This window comes from Globicephala melas, chromosome 3 (genome assembly GCF_963455315.2).
Source record: "Globicephala melas chromosome 3, mGloMel1.2, whole genome shotgun sequence".
NCBI lineage: Eukaryota > Metazoa > Chordata > Mammalia > Artiodactyla > Delphinidae > Globicephala > Globicephala melas.
This window is the reverse complement of record NC_083316.1, coordinates 33,904,037-33,925,744: the sequence shown is the minus strand read 5'-3', so window position 1 is coordinate 33,925,744 and position 21,708 is coordinate 33,904,037. Positions and strand designations below refer to the sequence as shown.

The 21,708-nt window shown below is 37.4% G+C and overlaps 1 long non-coding RNA gene across 1 annotated transcript; it reads right to left on the bottom strand.

The window, feature by feature from the left end:
* Positions 1-1,528: 1,528 nt before the first annotated feature.
* On the bottom strand, positions 1,529-19,767 carry LOC132596986 (uncharacterized). Its single transcript, XR_009563272.1, has 4 exons — positions 19,668-19,767; positions 3,621-3,704; positions 3,046-3,215; positions 1,529-1,667 (listed from the first exon to the last, which is right to left on the bottom strand). It is a non-coding gene; the product is annotated as an uncharacterized lncRNA (long non-coding RNA).
* Positions 19,768-21,708: the final 1,941 nt, after the last annotated feature.

Here is a 21,708-nt window from a genome sequence, read left to right as displayed (position 1 = left end):
GGATCTAGGGAAAGGAAGACATAAATGGTTACATCAAAGTTGTAAGCCAAGAGAACTGGAACAATTCTGGCACCCTGTTAGATAGGGAAGAATTCATTGTGAAATCAGATGGTGGGGAAAAAAGGAGAATAAGAAGTTCAGATTTAGACACACTGCTCTGGAGGTGACTGAAAGCATAAACCTGGGATTTTTCAAGGCTTTTACAAACACAAGACAGAAATGTAATGGGAAATCTTGGCCAGAAATTTATTTGGAAATGAAACAAAATTTACAAATTATTATTTCAAATACATAATTTGTACAGAGATTTTTGAGGAATGACTTAATGGAAACATTCTCCTTACAAACAGGTGCTGACTATAGAGGAACTGAAATTTACCTGCTAGAACTCAGATATACCGCAAAAATGTAACTTTATTTTCTATGAGTTCTTCTTGCTTTCCTGCCCCTAATTCAATGACTAAAGAAAAATATCTTGAACTTTCCTATTAATATTATTATTTGAGCTAAATATTCAGTAGCTCAAAATGTAAACTCCCTATCAAGACTGTTTTTGCTCCGCCATAGGGCTTCTATTCTACCTTCTCCATTTCCAGATCCACCCAAATACTCATAGAGGTGGTAGGGTGGTGCCACTGATCCAGAAACTACCGTTTCACATCCTGCTGGCTGCCACTGTGATATGCTTTGTCCTAGTGAGTTACTAAGCATCCTCACAGGTATTCATCTTCAACCAGTCTTTCCATCTGGTCTTTTGAGGCTTTATGCTAACAATCATTATGAAATACGTGTTCCTGTCGTAGCATCTAAGTCAAGGCCCCTTCTGTTCTATCAGTTTTCTCAACATTTCCTTGGCACACTATCTGGTCACAGAGGAGCTTATGGATACCACAAATAGGCTTCACGCAATTGAGAAAATTATCCCTGGTCCATTCAGTTCCTCTAAGAACATCACGGCTTTTATGTTCCCAACCATATTGTTCATGACACCATTCTGAATTCAGGGCTTCCCCGAAAGATTTGTATAATCTCTTCAGAATCCAGGAAATCGGAGTTCAAAACCCGATATGTTTGGATTCCCCAAAATTTATTTGGATACGTTTTGCTGTCCCCCAGGGTCTCAATTCTGGGAGAGAGAATGTAGCCAAGATCCAGTGGTATACTGGAGCCAGCTTATACCAGCTCATGAAAGCTGACCATTATATTTTCAGGGATGTTGCCAGCCAGCTGTTAAACACAGACATCATTTTTAATTAAATTATTGAACTTACATTTAATTACATTAAGAACAAAGGTAATAAATACTCCAACTCATCATGTCCTAGTAATTTTAATACATTTTTTCTAGTTTTATTAGTATTTTTCTAATAAAATCGACTTCACTAATATCTATGTCCTTGAGGTTATTTTTGTGTAATGTATCTTTCCAACTCTCCACTCAGTGACTTCAGATTGGTAGCTTGAAATTGTCCATAATGTATTTACACAACAGAAACTGGCAAATACTATGGTAAACATTTACCAGCATGTTTGCTCATTGCTCGTGACTCACCTCTTGCCCATTATGTCCTTGAATTCTTCGTCTCTTCTCTTCCTTCCAGTGGACTTAGGGTTTTATTCCTTTTGCTTCATGTGTGAAAGGCCTGCCTTTGTATTCTCTTCTTTTTCTGGGATAAAAAATGTGATGATGACATTTATTATTTATTTAAAAAGAAAGGCAGCAGAGGACCTGGACTTTCAAGAACATTATCCTCATTGTGTGACCCCTAACTTGCTTTGCAAGCCCGATCTTCATAATGAAAAAAAGGACAAATCTCAGCCAAACTCCAAATTATTCCAAACTTCAAACTAAAAGAGCCCCATTAGTAAAGATTTATGACAGCAACAAGCAGCAATAAATTGTATATTTACGTTCTGAATAACTCACAGTTGCAAATGTGCCTCCATATTTTACCACCTTGGCATTTTTGTTCCTCATAACTTTCTTAGTTCTTTATGGTAGGCAAGCCTATTTGATTTAACTAGTAATTCATGAACATGGCTAATTGTGTGCCTTTGGCATCTTTACCAAATAGAATCACCTTAGAACAGCAATCTCAAAGCAGTGGATTTTCTGTGTTTCTGTTTCCAAAACTGGAACACAGAAGTTACGAGATAGCTACATTAGTCAATAATAATTATTTAGAAAAGTGGAGAAACCACAGACTAATGAATGTATCAGATTCTTCCAGCTCCTACCCTCAATCTTAGTCCAATTAAGTTCTAGACTAAATCTCTATTTTCTCACTCTGTTGATTAAATGGCCACTTTGCCAGAGAGAATTTAAAAGAACAAGCTTTTGGTAAATATATTTATGCCAAATTCTCTGATAAAATGATCCCATTTTCCAGAGTTATGCAATATTTTCTAAGCCAAAGAAACAGAATAACAAAGTTTCATTCATGGGAAAATGCTAGAATATTTCCCTGAACACAATGGGAAAGTGGAATTTCTATTATTGTGACAGTACAAAGTATCTAGTTACTCTGGAGGATATCAATATCAATATCTTGCAATTATATAGTGCTTTCTACTTTATCCTTTAAAAACCTAACCCCCCCCAAAATTTTTTTTAATTTAAAAAGAGAAAAAGGGAGCTTCAAGACGGCAGAAGAGTAAGACGCAGAGATCACCTTCCTCCCCACAGATACACTAGAAATACATCTACACGTGGAACAACTCCTACAGAACACCTACTGAACGCTGGCAGAAAACCTCAGACCTCCCAAAAGGCAAGAAACCGCCCCCCCCCCCCCCACGTACCTGGGTAGGGCAAAAGAAAAAAGAATAAACAGAGACAAAAGAATAGGGACGGGACCTGCACCAGTGGGAGGGAGCTGTGAAGGAGGAAAGGTTTCCACACACTAGGAAGCCCCTTCGTGGGCGGAGACTGCGGGTGGTGGAGTGGGGGAGCTTCAGAGCCACGGAGGAGAGAGCAGCTACAGGGGTGTGGAGGGCAAAGCAGAGAGATTCCCGCACAGCGGATCGGTGACAACCAGCACTCACCAGCTTGAGAGGCTTGTCTGCTCACCCGCCGGGGCGGGCGGGGCTGGGAGCTGAGGCTCAGGCTTCTGTCGGAGCGCAGGGAAAGGACTGGGGTTGGTGGCGTGAACACAGCCTGCAGGGGGTTAGTGCACCACGGCTAGCCAGGATGGAGTCCGGGGAAAAGTCTGGACCTGCCGAAGAGGCAAGAGACTTTTTCTTACCTCTTTGTTTCCTGGTGCGCGAGGAGAGGGGATTAAGAGCGCGCTTAAAGGAGCTCCAGAGACGGGCGCGAGCTGCGGCTATCAGCGCAGACCCCAGAGACGGGCCTGAGACGCTAAGGCTGCTGCTGCCGCCACCGAGAAGCCTGTGTGCGAGCACAGGTCACTATCCCCACCTCCCCTCCCGGAGCCTGTGCAGCCCGCCACTGCCAGGGTCCCGCGATCCAAGGACAACTTCCCCGGGAGAACGCATGGCGCGCCTCAGGCTGGTGCAATGTCACGCCGGCCTCTGCCGCGGCAGGCCCGCCCCGCACTCCATGCCCCTCCCTCCCCCCGGCCTGAGTGAGCCAGAACCCCCGAAGCAGCTGCTCCTTTAACCTGGTCCTGTCTGAGTGAAGAACAGACGCCCTCCGGCGACCTACATGCAGAGGCGGAGCCAAATCCGAGCCGAACCCCCAGGACCTGTGCGAACAAAGAAGAGAAACGGAAATGTCTCCCAGCAGCCTCAGGAGCAGCGGATTAAATCTCCACAATCAACTTGATGTACCTGCATCTGTGGAAACCCTGAATAGACAACGAATCATCCCAAATTGAGGAGGTGGATTTTGAGAGCAAAGATATATATTTGTTTTTTTCACTTTTTCTCTTTTTGTGAGTGTGTATGTGTATGCTTCTGTGTGTGATTTTGTCTGTATAGCTTTGCTTTTACCATTTGTCCTAGGGTTCTCTCCGTCCTTTTTTTACTTAAAAAATTTTTTTCTTAATAATTATTTTTTATTTTATTTTATCTTCTTCTTTCTTTCTTTTCTACCTTTTATTCTGAGCCATGTGGAAGACAGGCTCTTGGTGCTCCAGCCAGGCTTCAGGTCTGTGCCACTGAGGTGGGAGAGCCAAGGTCAGGACACTGGTCCACAAGAGACCTCACAGCTCCATGAAATATCAAACGATGAAAATCTCACAGAGAGCTCCATCTCAACGCCAAGACCCAGCTCCACTCAACGACCAGCAAGCTACAGTGCAGGACACCCTATGCCAAACAACTAGCAATACAGGAACACAACCTCATCCATTAGCACAGAGGCTGCCTAAAATCATAATAAGGCCACAGACACCCCAAAACACACCACCAGATGTGGACCTACCCACCAGAAAGACAAGATCCAGCCTTATCCCCCAGAATACAGGTACTAGTCCCCTCCAGCAAGAAACCTACACAACCCACTGAACCAACCTTAGCCACTGGGACAGACAACAAAAACAACAGGAACTGCGAACTTGCAGCCTACGAAAAGGAGACCCCAAACACAGTAAGTTAAGCAAAATGAGGAGACAGAGGAACACACAGTAGATGAAGGAGCAAGGCAAAAACCCACCAGACCTAACAAATGAAGAGGAAATAGGCACTCTACCTGAAAAAGAATTCAGAATAATGATAGTAAAGATGATCCAAAATGTTGGAAATAGAATGGAGAAAATACAAGAAACGTTAAACAAGGACCTAGAAGAATTGAAAAGCAAACAAACGATGAACAACACAATAAATGAACTTAAAAATTCTCTAGAAGGGATCAGTAGCAGAATAACTGAGGCAGAAGGATGGATAAGTGACCTGGAAGACAAAATACTGGAAATAACTACTGCAGAGCACAATAAAGAAAAAAGAATGAAAAGAATTGAGGACCATCTCAGAGACCTCTGCGACAACACTAAATGCACCAACATTCGAATTATAGGGGTCCCAGAAGAAGAAGAGAAAAAAAAAGGGACTGAGAAAATACTTCAAGAGATTATAGTTGAAAACTTCCCTAAATGGGAAAGGAAATATTTAATCAAGTCCAGGAAGGACACAGAGTCCCATACAGCATAAATCCAAAGAGAAACAAGCCAAGACACATATTAATCAAACTATCAAAAATTAAATACAAAGAACAAATATTAAAAGCAGCAAGGGAAAAAAAAGTAACACATAATGGAATCCCCATAAGGTTAACAGCTGATCTTGCAGCAGAAACTCTGCAAGCCAGAAGGGACTGGCAGTACATATTTAAAGTGATGAAAGAAAAACCTACAACCAAGATTACTCTACCCAGCAAGGATCTCATTCAGATTTGATGGAGAAATTAAAAGGTTTACATACAAGCAAAAACTAACAGAATTCAGCACCACCAAACCAGCTTTACAACAAATGCTAAAGAAATTTCTCTAGGCACGAAACACAGGAGAAGGAAAAGAACTACAATAACAAACCCAAAACAATTAAGAAAATGGTAATAGGAACATACATATCAATAATTACCTTAAATGTAAATGGATTAAATGCTCCAAACAAAAGACGTAGACTGGCTGAATGGATATAAAAACACAACCCGTATATATGCTGTCTACAAGAGGCCCACTTAAGACCTAGGGACACATACAGACTGAAAGTTAGGGGATGGAAAAAGATATTCCATGCAAAGGGAAATCAAATGAAAGCTGGAGTAGCAATTCTCATATCAGACAAAATAGACTTTAAAACAAAGACTATTACAAGAGACAAAGAAGGACACTACATAATGATCAAGGGATCAATCCAAGAAGAAGATATAACAATTGTAAATATTTATGCACCCAACATAGAAGCACCTCAATACATAAGGCAAATACTAACAGCCAAAAAACGAGAAATCGACAGTAACACAATCATAACAGGGGACTTTAACACCCCACTTTCACCAATGGAGAGATCATCCAAAATAAAAATAAGTAAGGAAACACAAGCTATAAATGATACATTAAACAAGATGGACTTAATTGATATTTATAGGACATTCCATCGAAAAACAACAGAATACACATTCTTCTCAAGTGCTCATGGAACATTCTCCAGGATAGATCATATCTTGGGTCACATATCAAGCCTTGGTAAATTTAAGAAAATTGAAATCATGTCAAGAATCTTTTCCGACCACAACGCTATGAGACTAGATATTAATTACAGGAAAAAATCTGTAAGAAATACAAACACATGGAGGCTAAACAACACACTACTTAATAACCAAGAGATCACTGAAGAAATCAAAGAGGAAATCAAAAAATACCTAGAAACAAATGACAATGAAAACACAACTGCCCAAAACCTATGGGATACAGCAAACGCAGTTCTAAGAGGGAAGTTTATAGCTATACAAGCCTACCTTAAGAAACAAGAAACATCTCAAATAATCAATGTAACCTTACACCTAAAGCGATTAGAGAAAGAAGAACAAAAAAAGCCCAAAGTTAGCAGAAGGAAACAAATCACAAAGATCAGATTAGAAATAAATGAACAAGAAATGAAGGAAAATATACCGAAGATCAATAAAACTAAAAGCTGGTTCTTTGAGAAGATAAACAAAATTGATGAACCATTAGCCACACTTATCAAGAAAAAAAGGGAGAAGACTCAAATCAGTAGAATTAGAAATGAAAAAGGAGAAATAACAACTGACACTGAAGAAATACAAAGGATCATGAGAGATTACTACAAGCAACTCTATCCCAATAAAATGGAAAACCTAGAAGAAGTGGACAAATTTTTAGAAATGCACAACTTTCTGAGACTGAACCAGGAAGAAATAGAAAATATGAACAGACCAAACACAAGCACTGAAACTGAAACTGTGATTAAAAATCTTCCAACAAAAAAGAGCCCAGGAACAGATGGCTTCACAGGCGAATTCTATCAAATATTTAGAGAAAAACTAACACCTATCCTTCTCAAACTCTTCCAAAATATAGCAGAGGAAGGAACACTCCCAAACTCATTCCATGAGGCCACTGTCACTCTGATACCAAAACCAGACAATGATGGCACAAAGAAAGAAAACTACAGGCCAATATCACTGATGAAGATAAATGCAAAAATCCTCAACAAAATACTAGCAAACAGAAACCAACAGCATATTAAAAGGATCATACAATATGATCAAGTGGGGTTTATCCCAGGAAAGCAAGGATTCTTCAATATATGCAAATCAATCAACATGATACACCATATTAACAAATTGAAGGAGAAAAACCATACGATCATCTCAATAGATGCAGAGAAAGCTTTTGACAAAATTCAACACCCACTTATGATAAAAACCCTCCAGAAAGTAGGCATAGAGGGAACTTTCCTCAACATAATAAAGGTCATATATGACAAACCCACAGGCAACATCATCCTCAATGGTGAAAAACTGAAACCATTTCCACTAAGATCAGGAACAAGACAAGGTTATCCACTCTCACCACTATTACTCAACATAGTTTTGGAGGTTTTAGCCACAGCAATCAGAGAAGAAAAAGAAATAAAAGGAATCCAAATCGGAAAAGAAGAAGTAAAGCTGTCACTGTTTGCAGATGACATGATGCTATACATAGAGAATCCTAAAGATGCTACCAGAAAACTACTAGAGCTAATCAATGAATTTGGTAAAGTAGCAGTATACAAAATTAATGCACACAAATCTCTTGTATTCCTATACACTAATGATGAAAAATCTGAAAGAAAAATTAAGGAAACACTCCCATTTACCACTGCAACAAAAAGAATAAAATATCTAGGAATAAACCTACCTAAGGAGACAAAAGACCTGTATGCAGAAAATTATCAGACACTGATGAAAGAAATTAAAGATGATGCAAATAGATGGAGAGGTATACCATGTTCTTGGATTGGAAGAATCAACATTTTGAAAATGACTCTACTACCCAAAGCATTCTACAGATTCAATGCAATTCTTATCAAACTACCACTGGCATTTTTCACAGAACTAGAACAAAAAATTTCACAATTTGTATGGAATCACAAAAGACCCCGAATAGCCAAAGCAATCTTGAGAAAGAAAAACACAGCTGGAGGAATCAGGCTCCCTGACTTCAGACTATACTACAAAGCTACAGTAATCAAGACAGTATGGTAATGGCACAAAAACTGAAATATAGGTCAATGGAACAGGATAGAAAGCCCAGAGATATACCCAGGCACATATGGTCACCTTATCTTTGATAAAATTGGCAAGAATATATAGTGGAGAAAAGACAGCTTCTTCAATAAGTGGTGCTGGGAAAACTGGACAGCTACATGTAAAAGAATGAAATTAGAACACTCCCTAACACCATACACAAAAATAAACTCAAAATGGATTAAAGACCTAAATGTAAGGACAGACACTATCAAACTGTTAGAGGAAAACATAGGCAGAACGCTCTAGGACATAAATCACAGCAAGATCCTTTTTGACCCACCTCCTAGAGAAAGGGGAAATAAAAACAGAATTAAACAAATGGGACCTAATGAAACTTAAAATCTTTTGCACAGCAAAGGAAACCATAAACAAGACCAAAAGACAACCCTCAGAATGGGAGAAAATGTTTACAAATGATGCAACTGACAAAGGATTAATCTCCAAAGTATACAACAAGCTCATGCAGCTCAATATCAAAAAACAAACAACTCAATGCAAAAATGGGCAGAAGGCCTAAATAGACATTTCTCCAAAGAAGATATACAGATTTCCAACAAACACATTAAAGAATGCTCAACATCATTAATCATTAGAGAAATGCAAATCAAAACTATAATGAGATATCATCTCACACCAGTCAGAATGGCCATCATCAAAAATTCCACAAACAATAAATGCTGGAGAGGGTGTGGAGAAAAAGGAACCCTCTTGCACTGTTGGTGGGAATGTAAATTGATACAGCCACTATGGAGAACAGTATGGAGGTTCCTTAATAAACTAAAAATATAACTACCATACGACCCAGCAATCCCACTACTGGGCATACACCCTGAGAAAAGCATAATTCAAAAAGAGTCATGTACCACAATGTTCATTGCAGCTCTATTTACAATAGCCAGGACATGGAAGCAACCTAAGTGTCCATCAACAGATGAATGGATAAAGAAGATGTGGCACATATATACAATGGAATATTACTCAGCCATGAAAAGAAACAAAATTGAGCTATTTGTAATGAGGTGGATGGACCTAGAGTCTGTTATACAGAGCGAAGTAAGTCAGAAAGAGAAAGACAAATACCGTATGCTAACACATATATATGGAATCTAAAAAAAAAACAAGAAAGAAAATGGTCATAAGAACCTAGGGGCAAGACAGGAATAAATATGCAGACCTACTAGAGGTTGGACTTGAGGATACGGTGAGTGTGAAGGGTAAGCTGTGACAAAGTGAGAGAGTGGCATGGACATATATACACTACCAAACGTAAAACAGATAGCTAGTGGGAAGCAGCCACCTAGCACAGGAAGATCAGCTCGGTGCTTTGTGACCACCTAGAGTGGTGGGATAGCGAGTGTGGGAGGGAGGGAGATTCAAGAGGGAAGAGATATGGGGGCAAATGTACATGTATAACTGATTCACTTTGTTATAAAGCAGAAACTGACACACCATTGTAAAGCAATTATACTCTAATAAAGATGTTAAAAAAATTTAAATAGAGAAGTCATAGTCAATAAAACCTCAATGACAGTAAATATTGATGTTCAGTAAAAACCAGTTGGCATGTCTCCTATGCATAAACAATTTTACTCATACTCAGAACATTCTGGACTAAAATTCTGAGTCAAAAATTATTTACTGTATTTTTTTCTTTTTAAAAAAATCGAAGTATATTTGATTTACAATGTCGTGTTAATTTCTGCTGTACAGCAAAGTGATTCTATTTACTGTATTCTTTACATTTAAGTAGGTATTTCTATAGGGATACTTTTAAATATGTGTCTGGTCTAATTTATTTGGTACCAACCAGGTGCTCCAAAAAAAGATATATTGCGAAGTTCACCTGGGAAGAATAATCCTTGTGCAAGAGCTTTCCATATTGTTCACCTAGTTTTGTAAACTCTGGCTACCAAAACTTAACTCTAATGGTTAAGCAAAATCTACCCATCCAGGTATCATACATAGTGATACTTGAAGGTTTAATTTAGTCTCAGGGATTTATCAAGAAAACAGAAATATTTGTGGCAATTACTGAAGCAATATTCGATAGTGATAATACTACCACATGCATACTATAACCAAAAGAAAACAACAAATTAATTTAGTGAAAAAATTAACTAAACTGTAAATGTATACACAGGTAAGGTTCTCATATCACCTGATGATAATCCAGCATAGCTAGAAGAAAATGATCTGGTGTCACCTGGATTTTGCTGTTTCTTTCACAGTGTTCTTCTTTCAAATCTTCTAAGATGGGAGAGCTCTTTTTCCTTCTCATCCCTTATTAATAAATGCAATGATTTATTTTTGCTCATGCACTTACTTAGAAGCAACTGAGTATCACATTTCTGCTGATGTGTTTGCCTCCCTCTACAGTGCACTACAAAAAGTTAATTGCCTACTTTTCTGTAACAGGAATAGCTGCATCTTGTTTTAGCTCTATGTTCTTTTCTTACATTACTGCTGTATGACACCCATCCCTCTCCCATCATGTGAATATTCTACATGTGCAGAGCTTCTCCATCTATGATGTCCGTAGAAGGAGTTACACCTTCTTTAGAGATCTGAGGTGATCATGGATCTCTCACATCCGATAGCTCAGTTACACTTTTTGTAGGCCATCCACGAAGTAACAATGGTAGCAACCGTTTAAGGCATCATTGTTTAACTATTTCATATCTTCATATCTTTCATCATTGTTTAACTACCAATATCTTTTATGCCACAATTTCCTTGCAGATCAGTGGTTTCATTTACTTTTGCCAACTATCAGAATGAGTAGTTAGAGCAGTTATCATTTCCTTATTTAAAATGAGGAAACTAAGCCCTAAAAATGTTAATTTACATTCCCAAGGTCAAATAATTGGTGACTGAGCTGGCATTAGAAGAAAATCTTTGTATAGATGAATGTTTATGATATTGTTAAATAAATTTTAAAAATACAGAAAATAGAAAAATGCAGATAAAAATGATATGTATAATAGAATATTAATTTAAATATATATATACAAAGAAATAATGCTGGTAGAGAAACACATTTTATAAATATAAAATATCTGTTATGTTCTAGGCTGTGATAGATACTATGTTTATAGAGAGGAGCAGACATGGTCCTTACCACAATGGAACTAATAATTCAATGAAAGAGACAAATGCTAATCAAAGAAATAAAAAATAAATCTATAATAACACATTGTGAAAAGTGTTAACAAAAAAAAAGTGCTATGAAGAGTATCTAATTGAATATAAATAAGGGCTGATTATACTGAAGAAATTCATTGAGGTTGCAAGCAGAAAGATGACTAGGAATTAACTAGGTGAAAATGTTGAATGATTAAAAAAATTTTTTTTTTTATTTTTCTGACTTTCCAAATTTCTACACAACATAAGGGTTACTTTACCAGTTAGGAACTCTGCATGTGTGACTTTTGATTCTCTCTCTGGCAGAGTACTTCCCATCAGACCAAATCTCTTTAAAAAACAACTCTAAAATTAAAAAGAGGGCAAATAACCAAGGCAAGAAATACTTTAGCAATCAAGAAGCCTGAGAAAAGAAAAATCCATTGTGGTTAAGACAAATTCTCTGTCACTTTTACTTTTAAGGAATTGTCTGATATATGGGCCAGAGTCCTAACAAAAAGGAGATCAGAGCTTTCTGCTGTCTCATAGTCCTAGGGAGCCCAAAGCTAGTAGGACTTCTAAGATAGCCAGAACTCAAGGGATAGGCAATGATGTTGGAATATTTTAATGCACTGCTCAGTAGTAACTTATAGAACAAGCAACCAAAATTCAGTAAAGATGTAGAAGATTTGAAAGATACTATTAATAAATTTGACCTAATTGAAATAGATAAAAGACTACAAAACTTTTTCAGACACATTTTTCAAGTATATGTGAAATATCTACCATATGTTGGTAAATGATCATTTATTGGGTCAAAACACAGGTCTCAACAATTCAAAGGGATGGTAATATATAAATATATTCTCAAACAACAGTGGGACTTAGCTATATATGTGTATTCTAAAGTGTCTGGAAACTAAGTGATACACTTCTAAATTATCTATGGATTGGAGATGTAATAAAAATGGAAATTAAAAAATATTTTAACTTGAAAAACAAATGAAACATATCAAATCTTGTAGAATAAAGCTAAATCAATGTTTAAAGGTAAATTTAAAACCTTAATTTTATGTGTTATGGGGGAAAAGACTGAAAACAAATGATATAAGTTTATTAAAACTTTAAAAAAATTAAACCCAAATGAAATGATAAAGAGCAGAAGTTGATAAAACAGAAAACAAATGTGCTAAAGAGAAAATTAATAAGACCAAAAACTGGAGCTTTGAAAAGACCAATACAATTGAGAAAATTTAATCAATACTGATATTGAGAGAGAATAAATATTAATAACAAAAATGTTAATATTAGGAATAATAAAAGACATGATTAGAGAGCCTACAGAATCTAAAATTATCATAAAAGCATATTTTGAACAACTTTATGCCAAAAAATAGAAGAAAGAAAGAGAAATGAACAAATTCCTAGGAAAACAAAAACATCAAAACACAAGAAATAGGTAATCTGTACACTACATTCACCATGAAGAGATAATGGCACATTTGGTATAATTTACCAAATTGCTGAAATCTGCTCTCTAGGCCCTGCAGAGTCTGCCCACCACACCCAGCCCATATTCTTTCCAGATATATCTAGTGATAGCTCTATTCTGGGAACAGGGCCTTTATCTAAAATTTCTTAGGCAATGAAAGGGAAGGTAACAAGAAAAACTTCCCGAATCTTCTGTTTCTTAAAAATAATCAACCTAAATTAATCCTCTTGCCAAAGAGACACATTTTTGGGTGGCAAATTATGCTCCTCTACAGTGTCGATTTCTTAGAGAAGTTTCACAGTCCAGGAGCTGAGTTAGTAGATTGCTCCATCTCACTGAACCAGTTTCATAGTCCTGACAATAGGTTAGTCCAGTTAAATTCATTTCAGGAGGAGGTGATGCAGGTGGGCTCTCAAAGTTATGACTACAAGGTACAGGAATCAGGTATTTAATAAGAGACATTTCTATGCAGACCAAAAAAAAAAAAAACCCACAAATGTTAATGTTTGGAGAAAATTATAAACCAGTTTCTTAGCCTAGGGGGCAGGAAGTCAAGAAGATTTCTAGATGTCAGTGTCAAAGTATCTTCTGCAGTTCGAAATGTCTCTGATGGTGTCATTGAATGTTGAGATAAATTTTCTAAGTGGCTTACACAACAGACATGAAGATAATCTAAACATGGACTATTGCGGTTGTCCCTCTTAAGTTTATATCAAGTTGTTCAGCTTCAGTCTGTAAGGCTTCAGAAAAAGGGCAGCTTTAGTTCTCAATGATTCAAAGCCAAAATCAGGGAAAAATTTGAAAATGTAAGTTTAGAGAGTTGTAGCCAAATATTTGAGGAAACTAGAAGAATTCAGGATCCAGTCCAGTTTACAGGCGGAAAAAAAAAAAACTTAAAAATAAGTAACAGGACTAGAATCTAAGGTCCACAAGGGTGTGTTATAGTTTATATTGAAACATATTTTTTCTCTCTAAAATCACCTCACTTCTATCAAAGATAGCCAAAATAAGACTGATTTGTTTGAAAAAGAAGCTTAGTTTCATTAAACTTGGCCTTATTTACATTAAGTCCAGCAATTATAGCAATTGACCATATAGGCTCTCTTAAGTCTCTTTTTCTGAAACTTTTCATAAGGAATCTCCAGACTGAATTTTTAATAGCCTCTCAAGGCTAAGAAGCCAAGGTGAATATTTACCATCAGACTTAGCCTGTGATATCTATAAATTTGGGTGAATTCTTCCCTTACTAAGATCCCCAAAATATCTTGAGGTTCTTATGCCTGACAGGAAGTGACCTTCATACTCACCTGGTGAGACTTCTGGGAGCCCTGTAAGTAAGGTACCAGGCTGTTTTTCCAAGGGGTTTTATGGCTTCATAAAGTTAATCTTAGTTCCTTAAAAGGGTCTGGTTATATCTGATTCTAAGCACATTCACAAATCTGACATTCCAGTCAAAGTTTTGGTAATATAACCAATATTTCCAATTGCGTCCTATTACAAGGAGAACAGCATTTTAATGAACTTATATAAATAACTATATTGCCATGAAAATCAGAATGCTTACTAAGAGTCTCCAAATTCTGGAGGGATCAGATAAGGAGAAAAAGATAAATGCTTCAATTCTGCTTACAAAAGTATAATTTACCAAATTGCTGAAATCTTAGTTAGCTTGAAAGGAAAAGTTTATTTATAAGTGGAACAAATATTAAAATACCGGTAATACTTTAGACAAAAAGTCATAAAAATCATAATCATATTCATTAGTTCATTCAGTCCTATGTAATTAATTCTTGTTAATTTTGACCTTTTGTTAGCAGTTTTATGAAGCCATCAGGTTTTCCATTAGAGTTTTATAATTTATTACTCAGGTTAATGGTATGATCTGAAAGTTATCAGAAACCTTTCTATAAATCTTCTGGAAAATGAAGCATTTTTGCAAAAGCATCAGAGTAAAATAATTGTCTATAAATGATAAAAGACATAAAATGGCATGATTAAATATCTGATAAATTATAATGCAATTGACAGAAATTTGGTCATTTCTGTGACACATAATATTTAAGATAATAACTAAAATTACGACATAAAATTTTACCAGGACACATCAGATTTTTAGGAATTTCCTATAATTTTTTTTTTTTTTTTTTTTTTTTTGCGGTACACGGGCCTCTCACTGTTGTGGCCTCTCCCGTTGCGGAGCACAGGCTCCAGACGCACAGGCTCAGCGGCCATGGCTCACGGGCCCAGCCACTCCGCGGCACGCGGGATCCTCCCGGACCGGGGCACGAACCTGTGTCCCCTGCATCGGCAGGTGGACTCTCAACCACTGTGCCACCAGGGAAGCCCTTCTATAATTTTTAGAACACTTATATTAATAGCATTTACCAATAAAATATAACCTAAGAAGGCTTATTGTCACTTATTTGACAATGTTTCCCATGTAATTCTACATTCCCAATAAGTGTAGTTAATGTCTCTCTCAGATTTTTCAGGGGCCCTCTGAAGAATCCCAAAGTTAGCTAGAGGTCAAAAGGACTTCATTTAGAATTTGTTGGGAGAAGTTTGTCAAAGATATCAAAAGGTTTTAAAACAGTTAAATAAGATCATAGGTCTCTGTGAAACAATACTTAGTTACCCACTTAAAGTGACAATAAAAGATTTCAAAAGCAAATACAGAAAGTTACAACAAATTATTACTTAAAGGGTAAAGAAACTTTTACAAACTGTTCTCAAAAGCAGATCAATTGTTCAAGAAAACCATCCTCTTACCAGAGAGAGAAACCCCAAATTCTAGTTTTATGCCAGTTTACTTTTTTTTTTTTTTTTTTTTTTTTTGGTACGCGGGCCTCTCACTGCTGTGGCCTCTGCCGTTGCGGAGCACAGGCTCCGGACGCGCAGGCTCATCGGCCATGGCTCACGGTCCCAGCCGCTCCGCGGCATGTGGAATCTTCCCGGACCGGGGCACGAACCCGTGTCCCCTGCATCGGCAGGTGGACTCTCAACCACTGCGCCATCAGGGAAGCCCGCCAGTTTACTTTTAATATTAAAATTCATTCCCTTAATAAATAAATGAATAAAATTTATTTACTCAATTAAATTCAATCTAATCTTAGGCAGTACTGACCACACACAAAACTCTTCTCTGGGTTCCTTTTCTATAAAACTTCTTTTTTACATTCAGATTTCCTCCTAGGTTCTCTCTCTCTCTCTCTCTCTCTCTCTTTCCCTTTCTCTCTCTCTCTAACATCTGTTTAGGAAAAAATTACTTTCTTTTTCCTGAACAAAATGCAGTTCCATTCTTTCTACTTTTTAAAAAATTTCCTTGCATACAAAGATGTTTTTTCCATACTAATTTTAGTAGTTTTAATTACATATGTTAATTATAATTCTCAACTGTTAGACACCTTAATTTTAGTGAAAACTAAGAAGTAAGCAATTGTGACTGTTTGTTATACAAGTATTTTTTGACTGACAAACTTATGACTACACTTCATAATTTCTAGAAAACATGTCCTTACAGCATAATTTTTTTTCAATATGGTACAACATATTTACTAAAAGACCCAAATATCTTTAGTTTTTCTGTAATAAGAAGACAAAAGTAGGTAAACATAGACTGGTTTAACAATAAATGTTTCAGAATTATTATTCAGCTATAATTATCTTATTTGGAAATAATCTAGACATTCAATGAATTCCTATCATTTAAGTTAACTTAGCAAAACTCTAAAGTTTTAAGTTACCAAAAGGTATTGGAAGATATTTTTAAGTCTTAGCTCACTCACCTCTATCTAAATCCCTTATTCTCAACAATTTTCTTTAAAGTACTCATGAAAACTTCATGAAACATTAGACAAAGTCAGCCATCACGCCAAACTATTTTTCTTGCTGACAAATCTTGTAACAGATAACATCAATTTAATTGACTTTTTGTAAACCTAGGTAAAATAAAAGTTTTATATTTAGTGCTGATAATTCTAAAGACATGCCTGTTTTAATTAAACCGATAACCTTAAACTTGTGTTTATTTACTAAAGATTAATCCTAGATCGTGTGAACTTGAAAAATATTTGGATTAGTTTCTATTATATTTTTGAGAATTTTTAGATAAGCACTTGTTTGCTTTAGCCAATTAAATAGAGCTCTTTTTATCAATTAATTTTGACGATACTATCCAAAAGTGAAAAAAAAATCTATAATATCTTTGCAGAGAAGACTTCTAAGATCTGTATTTGCCCCTGACAAACAATCTTAATTAAAGAGTCCGTAAATTAGATTTTGGGTGAGGAAGTCTTCCCAGCTGTTTGTACTTTGAAAAAGTCTCTTTTCTGGGACTTCCCTGGTGGTGCAGTGGTTAAGAATCTGCCTGCCAATGCAGGGGACATGGGTTCTAGTCCTGGTCTGGGAAGATCCCACATGCCATGGAGCAACTTAAGCCTGTGCACCACAACTACTGAGCCTGCGCTCTAGAGCCCGTGAGCCACAACTACTGCAGCCCACGCACCTAGAGCCTGTGCTCCGCAACAAGAGAAACCACTGCAATGAGAAGCCCGGGCATCACAACAAAGAGTAGCCCCAGCTTGCCAAAACTAGAGAAAGCCCGCGCACAGCAACGAAGACCCAACGCAGCCAAAAATAAATAATTTTTTTTAAAAAAGCCTCTTTTCTTCTTTTATTTTTTTCCTTTGCTTTCAGGTTCTACCAATTGAATTAACTGGGCTCAGTCTCAGGTAATTGTGGGTTATGCTTACATTTCTGATTTTGTAGAGGTTTGCAAGACAAAGACTGTTGCTTCTGTTAGCCCTTGAATACTGGCCTTCAGCTTCCATTTCACATTGTGTGGCTCAGGCTGTTGGGCCCCGTTAGCATGTTCAGTTAACATTGCCCAAAGAACAGGTTTACATGCCCTGTTTTACAATACTAGGCAGAGGAAAGTTTCCCCAGTGAGACACAATGCCTATTCCACAATACAATCTGGTGAAACAAATGTAACCACTTTACATAAAGCCCATTCAAATACACCAATTTTCCTACAAACTTTTACCTCAAACTTTTTCATCAACTCTTATACCTCTAACCATAGCCTCCACTAGGACCTCATCAATAACTCTTGGTCTTACAGTTCTGGGTAGGGGAAGCACTCCTGGCCAGATATATCATACATTCCCAAAAAACACTCAGGCAATTTTGACATAACCTCTTCACATAACATTGCTCAAACTTTCCAACCTTTACAATCCTGTCAAGCTTTGCACTTTTACATCTTCTCAATCTAATTATAGCCCAAGTCAGGGTCCTACCAGTGGGTTTTGGTACCACGGCTTGTGCGGCTGTCACTTCAAGGAGTCCCAGAAACTTCTCTCCATCTCCCAGTTGTTTTTTCCATTTCTATGTAATATGCTTTGGGTACCCAGTGAGGCGTCGAGCCAAGGGACCCTGGTCTTTTGGTCAATTTTTAATGTGATTAATTGGCTTAACTGTTGCCCCAAGTGATTACCGATCAGATTTCTCAATGTAATTTTTTGTCTTCTGGCTTTTTAAATTTCTGCAAACTGAAGTAAATAGAGTGTAATTGTTGGGGGCCACTTAATAATGGGGGAAATGCAGGGGGTCCTTTGGCCCATTCAACTCTAGGTAGCGCTGAATTAAAAACGTTGTTTTAACCCCATCCATGTCTGTTTTATTTGTTCCATTTCTTAATAAGCATCTAAAGATTTCCACCCTGCTGGGACAAGTCCCGTGACTCTTCCCTTTCTGCTTCCTCTTTGTTCCTCTTTCAATATCTGCTTTATTTACCTCATTTCTTAATAACCCTTTAAAGTTTTCTACCTTGTTGGGAAGGGTCCCTTGACTTTCCTCTTGGCTTCTTCCCATTCCATTGTTAATAAACCTAATGTTTTTACTAGTGTCTATAAGACCCGTGAGGGGAGGCTGAAACACCAAATTTGATAAAGCTTCCCAAACCATTTTTTAAGGAAGTTCTTAAGGTTAGCCATTATATTTCCTTGTATCCACATTTTAACTTGGTCTTTCCATAGGTACCAATAAAACAGCTATTTAAAATAAGAGCTCTCTAAAAATTTACAAATTTAGAAGTTTTTCCAGTTCAAAAGACCCATCATCTGGCCATTGATGGGTAGGATCTCAATATTGACTCAAATCAGTAAGGCTTTTATGACTTAAACATGGATGCAGGAGGCATCGCCACAAGAGAGTTCAAAGTATGCAGACATCACAAAATCAAGAAAGCTCACTGTCAAAGACAGTCTAGGATAGCAAAGTCCTCTGTTGTATAAGCAGTAAGAAGTGCGAGCACTAAGAAAGCAATGAAGGTTGAGACTACAAATGTCCCTTATGAACTGGGACCCCCTATGACAAACTCCCCCGAGAGTTGGCAGAGCCAGACAAAGAATGCCAGTTGCAAGTCCAGGTTGTTACCTGTGCTTCTGACCAATTAGCCATAGTTGCTTGGAATCCCAGTCTATTTGACTGACCACCAAATGCACACTGGTACATGCACCTTCCAGATGGTGGAGACCAAAAGGAATATTCTCACTGGTCATAATGCCAAGCACTCAAGACATAGTAAAAGATAAAAGGAAAAACTAATCAGAACAAAGGTTTTCCTCTTTATGACAAATGACACAGAGAAAAGAGAGACAAAGCAAAACAGTGATATCTCTGGGAAGAAAAGGATCACCAAAGGTTGCTAAGTCCAAGGAACTAACTCCACAAATATTTTCTCCTGCTAATCTAATTTTAGAAAGAGAAAAGGCTCATTCCCAAAAGACCCTGAAGTCAGAGATCCAGGAGATTGACTGACACGGTAAGAATTCTTACCTTCTGCTGACTTTTGTCAGTTGTTCCAGGGTCGATTAGCTGCAGCAGCCTCAGGGTGAGTAGTGTCCAGCCACTAAAGTTGAATCCCGCCAGTTATCCTGTCAGAGAGGAGGAAATTTTCCTTTACCTTTCTAGTTTCTCTATTTAAATTCTTTTAGGCTGCTAAAGGGAAGGTAAAAAAAAACTCCCTGAATCTTCAGTTGCTTAAGAATAATCAGTCTAAATTAATTCTTGTGCCAAAGAGACACAATTTGGGGTGGCAAATTTTGCTGCCCTACAAGTTCTAGTTTGAAAGTGACTGGTACTGGAGAGGAGACTGAAAACATAGGAAATGGTGAAGTACTGGCTTTGGTTTGCTGTCTTAAAACTTTTCTATTTTTTTAAACTATATAAATAGATCACTTTAATAAAATAAAGAAGATATTTTAATAAAATATTAAAACCAAACGTTCAAGAATGCTTATTAGATTAGGTCTTTTAAAAAAAATCTAGTTTATAAAAGGAACTCTGTTCTAATTACACTCAAAATATTAGTAAGTCTGTTCAAGGAAAAGAAACATAACAGGGACTTCCCTGGTGGCGCAGTGGTTAAGAATCCGCCTGCCAATGCAGGGGACATGGGTTCGAGCCCTGGTCCGGGAAGATCCCACACACCGCCGAGCAACTAAGCCCGTGTGCCACAACTACAGAGCCTGCGCTCTAGAGCCTGCGAGCCACAACTACTGAGCCCACGTGCCACAGCTACTGAAGCCTGCGTGCCTAGAGCCCATGCTCCACAACAAGAGAAGCCACCGCAATGAGAAACACGTGCACCGCAACGAAGAGTAGCTCCTGCTCACCGCAACTAGAGAAAGCCCGCGCGCAGCAACGAAGACCCAACACAGCCGAAAATAAATAAATAAATAAGCATAACAGAATGATTTGGAGTGGCCATGGGAATACTGTAAGATAATAATGAACAAAGTAAAGCAAGTTCTCCCAAAGAACAGACAACCCCTAATTCCTTTTTCACCATATATTTGTTGCATTAACTTGGCTAATCGCTAAAGTACACATGGTCTTAGATTCTCCTTTATTAATAATACTTTACCTGCATAAAGATGAGGGCTGTACAAACGGCTATCATGTACATGAAATAGTGCTCAACATCACTAAGCATAAGGAAAGTGCCAATCAAAACCATGATGAGATATCACCTCACACTAATCAGAATGACTTATCATCAAAAAGATGAGATAAATGTTGATAAGTATGCCAAGAAAGGGAAGCCTTGTGCACAGTTGGTGGGAATGTAAATTGGTGCAGCCATTACGGAAAACAGTACAGAGGTTCCTCAAAAAGTTAAAAAGAGAACTTACAGTCTGATCCAGCAATCTCATGTCTGGGTTTATATCCAAAGGAAATTAAAACAGGATATCAAAAAAATACCTATACTCCCATGTTCACTGCAGTTTTATTTACAATAGCCGAGATATGGAAACAACCTGTGTCCATCAATGGATGAATGGACAAATACAACATGGTGTATATATACAATGGAATATTATTTAGCCATGAGAAAGAAGGAAATCCCATCATTTGCACACATGGATGACCCTTGAAGGAAGGCATTATGCAAACGAAATAAGCCAGACAAAGAAAGACAGATACTATACAGTATCTTTTATATGTGGACTGTTTAAAAAAAAAAGTCAAACTCTTAGAAACAGAGAGTAGAAAAGTGGTTGCTAGGAGCTGGGGGTGTGGGGGAAATTAGGGAGAGGTCAGTAAAAGGGTACAAACTTTCAGCTGTAAGATGAATAAGGCCTGAGGATGTGGTCTAAAACATGGTGACTATAGTTGATAACACTGTATTATATGATTATAATTGAAATTTGCTAAGAGAGTAGAACTTAAATGTTCTTACCAAAAAAGAAAAAAAGAAATATATGAGGTGGTGGATTTGTTAATTAGCTAGATGGTGAGAATCCTTTTTTTTTTTAAGGTCAGTGCTGACCATTCACAGAAATAGCGAAGCCAATGCAATGGTCTTTGGACTCTT